The 13,855-nt window shown below is 43.0% G+C and overlaps 1 protein-coding gene across 25 annotated transcripts in view; it reads left to right on the forward strand.

Annotated features, from left to right (window-relative positions):
• The window catches only part of PHC2 (polyhomeotic homolog 2), a 112,331-nt gene that overhangs the window by 34,950 nt on the left and 63,526 nt on the right, over window positions 1–13,855 (forward strand). For 6 of the 25 annotated variants that reach the window (XM_065525423.1, XM_065525426.1, XM_065525433.1 and 3 more), the window contains exon 1: window positions 7,627–7,728. The exons of the other annotated variants lie outside the window; for them this stretch is intronic. The gene's annotated coding sequence lies outside the window, so the exon portion shown is untranslated. Of the gene's footprint in view, window positions 1–7,626; window positions 7,729–13,855 lie in introns of those variants that run through there. 25 annotated transcript variants of the gene reach the window in all.

Raw genomic sequence — 13,855 nt, forward strand, 5'->3', positions numbered from 1 at the left:
TTTTTACAAATAATAATGAACTACTTGCTCATATCCTTTGCCTGTTTTCTACTAAGTTATATCTTTCTTACTGATTTCTAAGAGTCCCCAGTGCCTTGTAACTAAAAATACTGACCTATCAATTTCCAGAAATGTAGTTTCTATGGAAATTAGATATAACTGTGAATTACTTATATTCACTTGATTTTATTTTGTAAATATTTTAAAGCTCCCCCACCTCCACCGCCCCCGCCAGTCTCTTGAGCATTCCTACCTAAAGTCACTTGGGGTCAGGGATTATAACTTGTATTCCTTTATTTCCGATTGTTCCCTGTCCCTCTAGTAGCACCGGGCTTCTCTGCCAAATTCAGTGACTGGTGGAGGGGCCTTGCTATAGAAATTTCAAAAGAGTGGATTGAGTCATGGTCCTGAAACATAAGCCACACATTAGATTATGTGAAGGCCTGGAAAACAAGAAAACATGTCCAGAGGCTAAGCAGGCTCCTTCTATGCTAGGCACATCTCCAATGGCAAGATGCTTAAGTCTGTTGTAGCAAATAAGAAGACTGACCTGTTCACATGGCATCTGACAGGAAAACGTGGAGCCAAGAACTTGGAGCTTTTTGGAATCCGTTCATCTATAAATCTGTGGCTCTTTAGAACTTTTTCCAAATGGGGGCAGTGATAATGATAATGTGACTATAATGTGGCCCTTGTGAGTTCAGTGTCCAAAGTAATAATACTTCCAGCACCTTTTGTAGGGCACCTGCCGTGTGTGAGTACTATTCTAGAAATCTTACACACATCCTCTTTCTTTCTTGTAGGGTCCCTTCAAGGGTTGTTATTTCTACTTTAAAGACAAGGAAACGGTGACTCAATGTAGTACAGCACCTTGTCCTAGTCACACTCATAGTGTAGCACAGAGGTGGATCCTATTCAGGCCTGAATACCCCAGCCCCACACACTGCTTTGCTCTACTGTTCACTTTGTACATCTGTAGTAGAATTTTTTTGCATTTTGCCTTGTATATAGTTTCATTGTTCTTCCAATACTATAAAAGTCCTTGAACTCTGGAACCAGACTGCCTGTAGGCAGAAACCATGTCTTTTTCACCTACCCTCCAAGCAACAATCAGCGAGGCTATTGAGGTCGACTGGACTTGCCCCAAGAACACTTCATGGTCAATGTCTGAGTCAGGAATTGACTTTAGCCAGCTGTGCCCTCTGTTGTGAAGCCATCCTAGAAACCAGTGCCTCCCATCTGCGTGTGCTTTCTAGCTCTGAAAAAATACCAAAAAGTCCCTGGATCTACTAGAATATAGCTTTGGGAAACCAAGAATGCCTGCAACCCCTGGTTCAGCAGGTACTTCAATGCAGAGGGCCAATGTGGGCACAACTGCACTACCAGCTTCTGAATGAATGTTCTGATGGGAAGTGGGCATCCTTTCCCTTATGTTTTGTGCTAAGAATACTGTAGTGTTCAAGCCTAGATACTTTAAGATATATAGACATTTGGAAAATAAAGAAAAGGACAAATGAGAAAATAAAAATCAACAGTAACACTATCACCCAAAGCAGCCATTGTTAACATTTGGTATATATCCTCTCAGCTAAGCTATACATTAAGTAACATGTACTTAACAATGGGATTATGCATATTACATTTGTAACAAGCTTAGTGCCATTTCGATTGGTTATTCCAAATCTAGGGGAAGCCTATTAGACAAAAGTACTCTCCTTCCTGTGGCTGTGATTTAGTGGGGCTAGAGGTAGGGTTTAAATCATAATTACACTTACTTAATGTCATTTAAAATGTTGCAAAGCACTCACATCCTACTGAGGAATCTGATAGTGCTGAAGCAAGACCAGAGTCTACATCTGTACTCCAGCCTCAGAGCCTTTCCACATTGCTTTTCAGTTTCAGGTTTCAGGAGGAAAGAGAAGCAAAAGGCAGTGCTATCATAAGCAGGGCTAGATGATCTAATGGCAGAGCCACATGGGGTCTTGGTTTTAGATGCAATCTATCTGAGGCATTCTTGTTAATATTATTTAACAATTAATTTTTAAGTATTTTTTTCATGCACAGGAAACAAAGTCCAAAAGATACAGAAGAATATACAGTGAAAAGCATGCCTCTCCCTACTCCCCGGGAGGCATCACTGTCAGCGATTTCTTGTGTATCCTTATCTGAAGCATTCTGAGTTCAAAGGGCAGGCAAGCATTTGCAGAGGTCATCAAGGGCATTTTCCTCTGTCGCATCAGTATTCTCTGCAGAGGTCATCCTGGTAACCAGGCTTCATAACCCTCTACAATATTCCAAAGGAATATCTCCTCCTTTCAAAGTGCATGGTGGATGTATCCTGAGGCAGGGTCAAAACCACCCACTGAGACCACCCCAAACAAAGAGGCAGAGCTGCTGTGCTGCCAGAGGAACAGACTTAGGAAGGCCATGGCTGAATCTGGACCAGTCTCAGAGTCAGGACACTGAGGCCTCATCTGGTCTCTGCTATGGATGGCCTGTAAGCAAGTTACTTAGCCTTTCTGCCAAGTCCCTTCCTTGTCTAACAGGGTAAGATTATAATTAAGAGGGCGGCTCAAGGCCAGGCGCGGTGGCTCATGCCTGTAATCCCACTACTTTGGGAGGCCGAGGTGGGCGGATCACAAGGTCAGGAGATCGAGACCATCCTGGCTAACACAGTGAAACCCCGTCTCTACTAAAAAAATACAAAAAATTAGCCGGGTGTGGTGGCAGGCGCCTGTAGTCCCAGCTACTCAGGAGGTTGAGGCAGGAGAATGGTGTGAACCCAGGAGACGGAGCTTGGAGTGAGCCGAGATCGCGCCACTGCAGTCCAGCCTGGGCGACACAGCAAGCAAGACTCTGTCTCAAAAAAAAAAAAAAAAAAAAAAGAGGATGGCTCAAAACAATTCCTCTTAAGCTTTAATGTGCATGTGAGTGACCCAGGGGATCTCGTTACAATGCAGATTCAGATTCAGCAGATCTGGGGTGGGGCCCAAGATTCTGCATTTTCAACATGCTCCAAAGACTCAAGAAGTGGCCCTCAACTACTGGCCTGTGACCTGGTCCCAGGACTAAGCACCTGGTAATGTTTACTTCAGAGCTGAGCAGCTCCCTCTGGAGAACGCTGGCATTCAATTTCCTAAGATTTTTATTTGGCCTCTGGTGCCTGGTGATGGTGCTGCTGCCAGACCCTGTGCGGAATGCTCTGAATATATGGTTCCTCTCTTAATCCTCCCAGCTACTCAGTGAGGTAGATGTTGTGATTATCCCCATTTCACAGATGAGGAAACTAAGGCTTAGAGAGGTGAACGTGCTCAAGATTACACAGCTGATAAGAGGCAGAGCAGGCCTTCCCACAGACCATCTGATTCTAGACTTCTCGTGTTAACACTAAACCAAAGAGCGAGTGGCATTCTCCATTTCAGCCTTGAAAGTGAACACCGCAGGAAGTGCTGTACCATGGGGCCTCCTCTTGTGTCTGTGTGGGAGGCGGACACTGCTGTCCATCAGCTCAGAGTGTCTCCTCCAAAGAAACGCATCTCAGCTTGCAAATCCCATACCTCCAATTTTTGTGAAAACCCTTCAAGGATTCTGACCACAGCTCTATCAGTTATGGGGCAGTGGGGCAGGAAGCCTTCTTCCACAAGCCGCTCTCTCCCCATACGAGAGGGTTCCTTGACTGTGAACAGCACTTAGATTGTGTCAGAGGAAAGCCATGGGCTTTAACAGGCCACATCCATTTTCATTTACCTTCCGAAAGAAGATTAAGGAGAAAATTCAATTTTGCCTAATGCCTCCCCCAAATGGCTAATTTATATGCTAATTAGCAAGATAGCAATCGATGAAACTGGTAATCAATATGATATCCAAGGCAATGGTAATGAAATTCATTCTGAGATGCACTGGCAGTGGAAATGAAGCAATTATGCAGAATAAATGGGGCATCTCAGGGAATAAGGGCCCCAGATTGCACTTGACTGCATTATTTCCCCTTTTACCCCTCCCCTCAGCCTTCCGCACCCCATTAAAATCAACTGTCCATTCAGATCCTTTGAGGTACCACACGCCAGCTTCTCACTCTCCAAATACCTGATCCTGCATTAGCCCTGTGGATCTGTGGCCCACCATGGGGGAAACGGAGCTACAGAAAACAACAGGCTCTGAGAAGACTAGGGATACGAACCCTGGAGGAGAAGCAGGGGCTAAATAGGGGCTCTTAAGCCATAGATGGAGTGGTGAATTCATACTTTACTGTCACACCTACTGAGGTTGGCTTAAGGTTTTTTAATTCTAAAGCATTATAGATACCATATTGCCCAAAATTTCCACAACTGTCCTAATTTCAAATATTTTGTCCCACGAGTCCATATGTTAAATGATGTGTCCTACATAAGTCCAGTGAGAAGTAGGCCATAGCGTTTCTGTATGATTTAGCCTAGTACTAGGAAGTCTTGTTTCAATCTGGACATTTATTCCAGTGTTTCAGATATTTTGAAGGAGAGAGGAAAGGGGTGATTGCAATTATCTCTGGAGATTTAGGGGCACCATAGTATCCATTTCACACTTTTCAACTAAGATAATGGAAATTTGTCTTTTACCCCGATGTCTGCTCATTGGAATCACTGGTAATTTGTCCCCGAGTTTTCTTATGAAAAGTTCTGAACGTACCAAAAAGTTGAAATAAGTATACAGTGAATGTCACATGTATCCTATCCGGATTCTACAATTAACATTTTACCATACTTGCCTTATCATGTATCTATCTAACTGTCCATCCCCCTATCCATCATCAGTTCATCTTTTCTTAATGCGTTTCACAATAAATTGCAGGCATCAGGATACTTCAGTCCTAAACACTTCAGTAGGTATATCATTAACTAGAGTTCAATATTTATTTATTTATTTATTTTTCTCTTAAGGTAAAATGTATATACAACAAAATGCACAAATTTGAAGAACGCTATTCTGTAAATTTTGATAGAGGCATACATTGATGTAGTACAAATCCCTATCAATATCACCACAGAAATTCCCTCTTCCCCTTTCCCTGCCATTCCCCACCCCTTACCCCACAGAGGCAACCACTGCTCTGATTTTTTTCTATCATAGATTAACTTTATTCTGAGAACTCCGTATAAGTAGAACCATACAGTATGTACCCTTGTATAAGGCTTCTTTTATTCAGCATAGTATTTTTAAATTCATCCATGTTGTTGTACATATTAATATTTTATTTCTCTTTATTGATGAATAGCATTCCATTGTGTGGATATACCACAGATTTGGGGGCTATTATGAATAAAGCTGCTATGAACGTATTTGTACAAGACTTTTTATGAACATATGTTTTCATTTTGCTTGAGTGAATTCCTAAGGATGGAATTTCTGGGTTATAGGGTAGATTAATGTTTAGTTTTCTAAGAAATTGCCAGACTGATTTCCAAAGTGGTTGTGCTATTCCTGGGAAGTGGTTTAAAACTGCTGTTTCGTCTGGGCGTGATGGCTCATGCCTATAATCCCAACACTTTGGGAGGCCAAGGCAGAAGAATCACTTGGATCCAGTAGTTCAAGACCAGCCTGGGCAGGGAAGCAAAATGCTATCTCTACAAAAAAATTTAAAAATTAGTCAGGTGCAGTGGTGTGTGCCTGTACTTCGGAGGCTGAGGCAGGAGAATCACCTGAGCCTAGGAGTTCCAGGCTGCAGTGAGCCATAACTGTACCACAACTGTACCACTGTACTCCAGCCTAGGTGACAGAGTGAGACCTTGTCTCAAAAAAAAATAATAAAATAAAAACATTGCCTCTCTGCTCCCCCTACCAAAAAATTCTTAGTTAATTACTTGATCAGGAGTGGGGCCCAGGCATTGGTGTTTCCGACATGCACTGCTGTGGTTCTGATTTGCAGCTGGAGGAGAAAGTCACTGAAGGTTTAACATTTAACTCTAGTTTAAAGACCTTTTGGTGCCTATGATAAGTGCAAAACATTGACTTTTGTTTTGTTTTGTTTTGTTTTTTTTTTTTACTTTGAAAACTGGCTTTCTGTTGCTGTTCCCGTTTTTCCTTTACTGTTTTTTTTTTTTTCTTTCACTGCTATAAAGACTTGTTGGTGTTTTTGGATTATTTGGACATCGGAATCCACATAAGTCAAAAGATCTGCTTTTTAATCCCAGTTTTGCCACTTTGTAACTGTATAAGTTTGAGCAAGTTACTCATCAGTGTCCTTTTCTGTAAAATATGGTTTCTATTAGGTATTCCAAGGCTATGAAGATAAAAGCACCTGACTCAAAAATTTTCTGAAATTTACTATAGGACGGGAGTGGAAATAGAGTTATCCATTGCCCTCCCCAACCCCCAGGATACATGAGATTCCTTAACTCTGCCTTTCTGAACAAAGGCAGATTGACAGTTCTTTTCTTTGGTTTCATAATATGGTTCTGGATGTGAGGCCATGAATGTCAGAGGTTGGAGAGCTGTCACCACTTCCTGTAATGATTAGAGTATAATTACCTCTTGTCTTACAAGTATGTAAAACTCCAAATCAGTAGGATAGGGATTTTGAATTGGTTTTCCATTCCTGATGGTGACGTGGGCTGATCCATCTCTTCATTGTCCCCATGTAACCCACAACACATCTTTGCAAGACTGCTGGGTAGAGTTGGTATTAAGAGAACAGTGAAGAGCTGTGCAGCAGCTGAGGTCATAGTTTATTCTTGCCTTCATTGGCTCTGGATTACTGAGCATCGAGTCAATAACAACAATGACAGTAAAAGCAACCTACCATCCGAAGCCTGGTCTGCTCATTCTGAGGAGACAGGCTCGGAGACTGTCTTCTGAGTCCACTTCATATGGTTCTGGTCCACACAGACTGCACTGGTCCCTGAGCACAGAAAGTTGGTGTGTGTGGCTCCTGACAAGATTTACATCAAATACTCAGAACTTATTGGAAGAAAAAAAAAGGTCTTATAAGTGATGTGGCTTCTCTCATTGTTTTGTTCAACCATTTAAATGAGGATTTTCCAGTCAGCACCAGGAAGAATGCACTTGAGGCCAGCATGGGCACAGATGAGGCTTCTAAATCAGGGTAGAAGTGCCAGGCTTTAGCTCATTTCTAAACAGGAAGGCTAAGGATTCTCCTTCACACCCTCCCAGACAACTACTGAGCATGCAGCATGCATTATTTGCTTTCCTAGGAAGGTAGGGTTTTCAGAGTATTCGAGGTTGCTCTGGGCACCAGTTATCAGTGATAACTAACAAAGATCCAGGGAAAATGATGGCTGCTAACGAGCTTCTTTTCAAGTTTATGGCCTCCCTGAGTGTCTGTCTGTGGAACTCTCATGCTTTTGTAAGGGGGTACAGGATAGAGGGGACAAGGGAAGAGATCAGATGGCCTGCTATCTGAAGCATGTGCCTGGCTTCAATAGTCCCCTTTTGGGTTGGTTTATTCTGTAATGTGTCCCCTGAGAAGACAGACTAAGCAGCCTGGGTTACCCTGCAATTTCTCCAAACTATTTGCATGAAATACTGCAGGCAAAAAGCCCAGCCCCTGATTGGCTGTTGCTAGGTAACAACATAATCATCAGGAAATTAGGCTGTCCTTTTTTTTTTTCCCCCAACACGGAGTATGTGTGTGATTGCAGTGTTGTGCAGGAAGAGAGAGGGAGTGGAACAAAGACAGATAAATGGGATGATCTTGAAGGCGGGGACACCACAGCCACAAACCTGCATCCCACGGTAGGACAATCTGCTTTGGGTTGGGCTCTTTACTCAGTCAAACCAATATTGGTACATTTTCTTTTTTATAATAATGGCAAAGCTAGGAGGGCCCTGCAGACAGCAGGAACAGGAGCTATAATAGAAGCAACTTTTAGATTTGAAGTGCTTTTTAGAAGCAAGAGGTAGTATTTAATATGTGGGAATGACTCTAGCGAAGTGAATAAATGAGTGTGTCTGGAGAATGTATATAGGCAGGTAAGAATCCATTAGTATGGCTGTAGAGCACCTGCAAGGAACAGAACATGAGAATGCGCATGTAAATGAGGCGTGACAGAAAAATCAAGCATGCTTTAAGATAGGAAGCCCATAAACTGAAGTTTAGAACTGTGTCTCTTATGACTCCGCCAGTGTTTAGCATGTGGTCCTCATGTTAGGACCTCATAGACTAGACAGGTGGATGAAGAGGCAGCAGTCTAAAGAGAGCATTTGTGTATGTGCATGTGTGTGTGTGTGTGTGCGCACATGTGTGCACACAGCTGAAGCACCTAGTTCATTTTCAAGATTGTGTCCTGAATAACAGCGTGCAGAGCTCTGGCAAGTACACGCCACACCTGGATGCTTCCACTGGGTAATGAATATCCATGAAGACCCTGAGCACTTTCCTTTCCCTCTGTGCTAGCCCCAGATGGCTTTCTCGCCTCTAACCTCCCTTATCTTGCCTTCCTTTTGAGTTCCCTAGCAATGACCCTGCCCTTACACTAGAGCCTCAGTTGCAATACAGCATACTTCATTGGCTTGCTACAAACCCAGCCAAGCTAATTGCCTTTTGCCATTCATTGTCTGCCAGATTAACGACTCCTTGTGTGTCTGATTACCCATCGCCTCCTCCGAGATTCCTCTGTGTACTCTCTCTGGCTTGTCTTTCTCTTCTTCCGTCTCCTCAGCTCAGCCTCTTTGAGCATCACATCTGAATTTTTGGAAGCTATTTAATTTAAATGATAAAATAGGAGCATTGCCTTTTTTTTTTTTTTTTTTTTTTTTTGCCTGATCAAAGGGAATAGTATTAGGCATGATGCAGAGGGGACCATTTTGTAGGAGTGGTAAAAAATATGCAAATATATCAGAAGCAAGACAGAGTATGTGCCAATAACCAAGACTCAGAAGAAAAGATCTTTCCAAGCATGCAGTCCCCTACAGCGATTTGCTGTCTCCAGTGGGTGAGCCTAACAAGGCTCAAAGCTCCTGCCCTGAAGGAAAAAAGCCATCACTAACGTACAGTGGCTCAAATCCCTTTTCTGAGTACATGTTCTAAATGGAATGAACTTGATGCTCTGCAAAGCCTTTAGGACTTGAAGTGCAGATCATCTTCCTCTTCTGTCTCCAGTGTTGACTTTCATTACCTTTTAGTTCTCAAACATTAAAATAGAGAACAATTTCTCTTTCACTTCTGCTTCCCCACCATTCTCCAAGACAGTGGTTCTCAAAGTGTGGTCCCGGTACCAGAAGCCTCAGAAGTCTGGGGATGGGTGGGGCCCAGCAATCTGTTTTAACAAACCCTCCAGGTGATTTTGATATACGCTCAAGTCTGAGAACCACTGTGGACCTGAAAATTTGCATTTTTAATAAGATCTCACTCTTTGAAAATCTCTGCTCTAAGAATAGAAAAGATGGGACAATGTGTGATGAGCATGATCTCATTCCACTTAGAAAGCACCCTCCCCGTTTCCAAAGTCCCAATCAAACCCGTCTTTAAAGATCCACCCCACATGAAACTTTAGCTGATGCAAGTGAAAGTTACCACTTGACGGCTGACTGCATTTCAGGAGTGCACAAACTAAGGGCCAAATCCAGGCCACAGAGGGTTTATGTAAGGCCCTCAAACTAAGAGTAGTATTTGCATTTGTTTAATGGTTGAAGGGGGTGAGGAACTGAAGAAGAAGATGCAGCAGAGACCATATGTGGTCTACCAGGCCTAACCTAGATACTCTACAAGGCCTAACTAGATACTTTACAGAGAAAAAAAAAATGCTGCTCCTGTTATATTTATGTACTTTTCTTATGTTTCCTCTTAAACTGTTAACTTCTTAAAAACAGAGTCAATATCTGAGTCATGTTTGTATTGCATTCAGTCCCAAACATACAGTAATTGTTCAGTAAATATGGGAAGGGGCGGATGGTGGTGGTTGTACAGCTGACAAGTGTTGTGGGAATCCAAAAGAGATGGACTTTTATACTTGACCACTTTGTGGCTGTCCTATCCTTAAAATAAGAACAATGTTTTTCTCCACCTTAAGTAGATGATGGGCATCCAGAAGTTCATACTAATGGAATTTACTCCAGTAACTAAAATGGTGAAAAGCAGTTGGGAGCTGCCCTGCAGCTTGAAAAACAAGATTAGTATTGAAAAAGTCCATAAATGGATAAGTTAAAAATAAGCAAAAAGCTTAAAATTTCAGGTGGATTTCTGATGTCCAGTGAAAAGTTTTCATGTAATTATATACTACTGTGGTTAAAAGAACCCCTAGTGGTGATGCTGCACGAATTCCACCTGCCCCGTGGTTGCCCAGCCTCTGCTTGAACACCTCCACCGACTAGGAACTTGTTTCCTCACAGCCAGCCCCACTCTACTTTTTAAACAGCTCCAGTTGTTAGGAAGCACTTTTTTTCTATTCAGTTGAAATCTATCTTCTTATAATTTCCACCCTGTAGTCCTAGTTCTGCATACTTTAATTTCAAAATTAGCTACCTACATTTTATAAATATGATAAAAGAAGTAGGGTAGAGTTATGCTTGACTGGAAAGAATGGAAGGTTGAGGGGAACCTATTTGGATAAGGGAAAATTTAGATAACTTTCCCCTGCAAATAGGGAACAGGTTAGAAATACAAGAAGCTAAAGACCAAGATGTATACTAACAGAGGAAAGGCAAACTTATGAGTATAAAATGGAACAGAACATTCCAAATATGGCAGGAAGCAAAAGGCCAGTGGTCACAGTAGATCACAGGCTGACCACAGATGTGCATGCTATGTTTCTGCTTGAAAGGAATGTTAATAGCAATTAAAGGCTATTATTTGGAGCAAATGAGAGTAAGGAGGCCCCAGAGCTAGGCCCAGGGGACTCTGGAATTGCTTTGTGATTCCAGAGCTATGAAACAGCTGCCAGGACAAGTTGCTAGGGCAGAAGCAAGCAGGAGGAAGTGTCCTGGGAAGGGCTGAGCCCTCTAAGTGGTGGCTAGGCCAAAGCAACGAGGCCTTCAAAAGGGAACTGTCCCAAAGAAGATGGAGGAAAGGAGTGGAGAAAGGAAGCTAGAAGTTCAAGTTATACTCCTGTTTATAATGTAATGTAGGCTTAAGATTAATCCAAACACCCTGAGAACTAATGAAGCATTGCATGAACAATATCCCCAAGAATAATGTGTATTGAACGTTCACTACTCTGGATTTCTAAAATGCTTTTACTGCACAGAGCTTGGAGTTGCATGGGGGATTCAATCTAGTAATAGCAATCACCAACTAGCTTCTAGTCTCTCTCGCTCCCCCTACACCCTGCCATGCAGCCACTACATGCACAACCCGTGGCTTACGTCTGTCCTGGTTGTCACTTCTTCCAACTTCATCTGTAGGTGAGGGTTTATTTATTTATTTTATTTATTTATTTTTTTTAACAAGAACATTTCTTGGACTTGAGAGGACCTGGGCTTTTGGGAGCCTGGTGGAAAGTTTATGCCCAAGCCAGGAGTAACAGTGTAGTCAAAAATTGTAAGGGATTAAAAGCCCATGTTTGAGAATCTTCCCTTCTCCACATTCAAGGCACTCCCACGTTACAACCTGGACATGAGCTCCAGATTCAGACTCTATTGGTTTATGCCACTTCATAGTTTTATGATCTTAGAAAAGTTACTTTACCTCTCAGAACCTGTTGCCTCATGTAGTCACTGCTCTAAAGCAATGCTGGAAGGATTAATCAGGCAGAGGAGAGTTGATCATGATAGAATGATGCCCATCTGTGCTGCACATGGTGCTAGGTGCTTTCTTTCTATGTATTTTTTAGGTGCTTGCATTTTCTTATTTAGTTTTCCCAGTAACTCTTCATAATTGCTGTCATTGGGCCGGGCGTGCTGGCTCATGCCTGTAATCCCAGCACTTTGGGAGGCCGAGGCAGGCGGACCACCTGAGGTCAGGAGCTCGAGACCAGCCTGGCCAACATGGTGAAACTCTGTCTCTATTAAAAAGGCAAAAAATTAGCTGGGCATGGTGGCGCATGCCTGTAATCCCAGCTACTTGTGAGGCTGAGGCAGGAGAATTGCTTGAACCCAGGAGGCGGAGGTTGCAGTGAACCAAGATCACACCATTGCACTCTAACCCGGGCAACAAGAGCAAAACTCTGTCTCAAAAAAAAAAAAAAAAATTGCTGTCATTAGCACTGTTTCACAGATGAGGAAACCGAGGCCTGTAGAGGTTAAGTAACCTGTCTCAGGTCTTCTAGCTGGGACAGAGACAGGAATCGAGACAGTTTTCTCCAACTATGAAGTTCCTTCTCTTTCTTATACATTATGATGCCTCCCTGAGCCTTGCCCAGCATGTGGTGGGCATTCAGGAAAGGTGGGCATTCTCTATTCCCTCTCTCCTGTGGGACAGTTGTTTTTGTTTTGTATTACTTTTCAATTAAATAATTGCAAATGATTTTGTAAACATTGCTAACAGGACCAGCCTTATGTGTAGATAATATATGTTGAAATACTTATGAACAGGAAAGGCCTGCGAATGTTAGACATGCCCCAATTATTACTCAGAGTGTGATTCCGGGGATACCAGGCAGGGCCTCAGAGAGTTCTGGTTGACACGTTTGCTTAGACTGACGCTGCTGCGGGAGATGACTCTTGTGAGACAGGCTAGCAAACAGAAGGCTATGGGAGCCAACTGAACTTCATAAGAACTGACTGGCCCACGGCCTGGACTGGAGTAAGCACAAGTAATTCTGCCTCTTGTGCATGGACTTTGAAACCTTTGTTTCCCATCCTACACCTGCCATTTGCTAGCTCTGGGGCTCCGATAAGTTACAGGGCCTCTATGAACCTCAATTGTCTTGTGAGAAAAATGAGGAAGTAATCTCTGTATCAGAGAGTGGTTGTGAGGAATAAATGAGATCATGTCCCTGAGCGAGCAATAAACGGCAAGAATTATTATCATTTACCAGTGGCTGGCCTGAGAACACTGGCCTCCTAATGGATAAAAGACCATCTACATACCTAATTAAGGCCCTTGTGGTGGGAGACACCCCATCTATCCCTGGCAGTCTCTCTTCAGAATATATCAAAGTGCTTAAAGCCCCATTTTAGTCTCCTTATAGGGAATGTAAAGGGAAACTCCAAGGGAGGCAGGCTGTATCCTTGGAAGAAGCTCTGGGGGGAGCATGCTCAGATCTTCACAGGAAAACAGGGCACCCAGTACAGTCACTGCTTCTCTAGGGCACTCTCAATGCTAGTGTTCATGAAAGTCAGCAAAATCCTTGACCCCAGTGTTACAAACAATTAAGTGGTACCTGTAGGGCCACTGGTAGGCCTAAGATACAGCCCAATTTCAGGGGTGGAAGAAGAGAAAAAGGTCAGTAAAAAATTTCTAGGTAAGTGTTTAGGCCCTTGAACTTTATTCTGAAAGCCTGATAATTAACCATTTCCCATGATCCCTGTGTTGGCCTAGTCATACTTGTCAGGACATAGCAGTGGCAGAATGGCCAGCGTATTACGGTTTAACCATCAGGCCAGTTCAAGGCTGAGCAGGAGCAGCAGAAAGTGGCCAGCTCTAGAAATAGCAGCTCTGTATATGTGTTATGTGCACATGTGCATGTGTGCTGCGTGTGCTGTGTGTGTGCTTTGTATGTGTGCAGGGTGTGTGTGCACACTGTGATGTGTGTGTACACTGCTGTGTGCTTTGTGTATATGCTATGTGCACTTTGTGTGTGCACTGTGTGTGTGCACTGTACGCTGTGTGTGCACTATGTGCACCATGTGTGCCTATTGTGTGTGTGCTATATGCTTTTAATATGTACACTTTGAGTGTCTGTGCTGTGTGTGCTCCGTGGGGAGATTTAGTATGGAGAGATTTTGTTTTTAAGATGGGTTCTCACTATGTTGCCCTGGCTGG

Source organism: Macaca fascicularis, chromosome 1 (assembly GCF_037993035.2).
Source record: "Macaca fascicularis isolate 582-1 chromosome 1, T2T-MFA8v1.1".
Classification (NCBI taxonomy): Eukaryota; Metazoa; Chordata; class Mammalia; order Primates; family Cercopithecidae; genus Macaca; species Macaca fascicularis.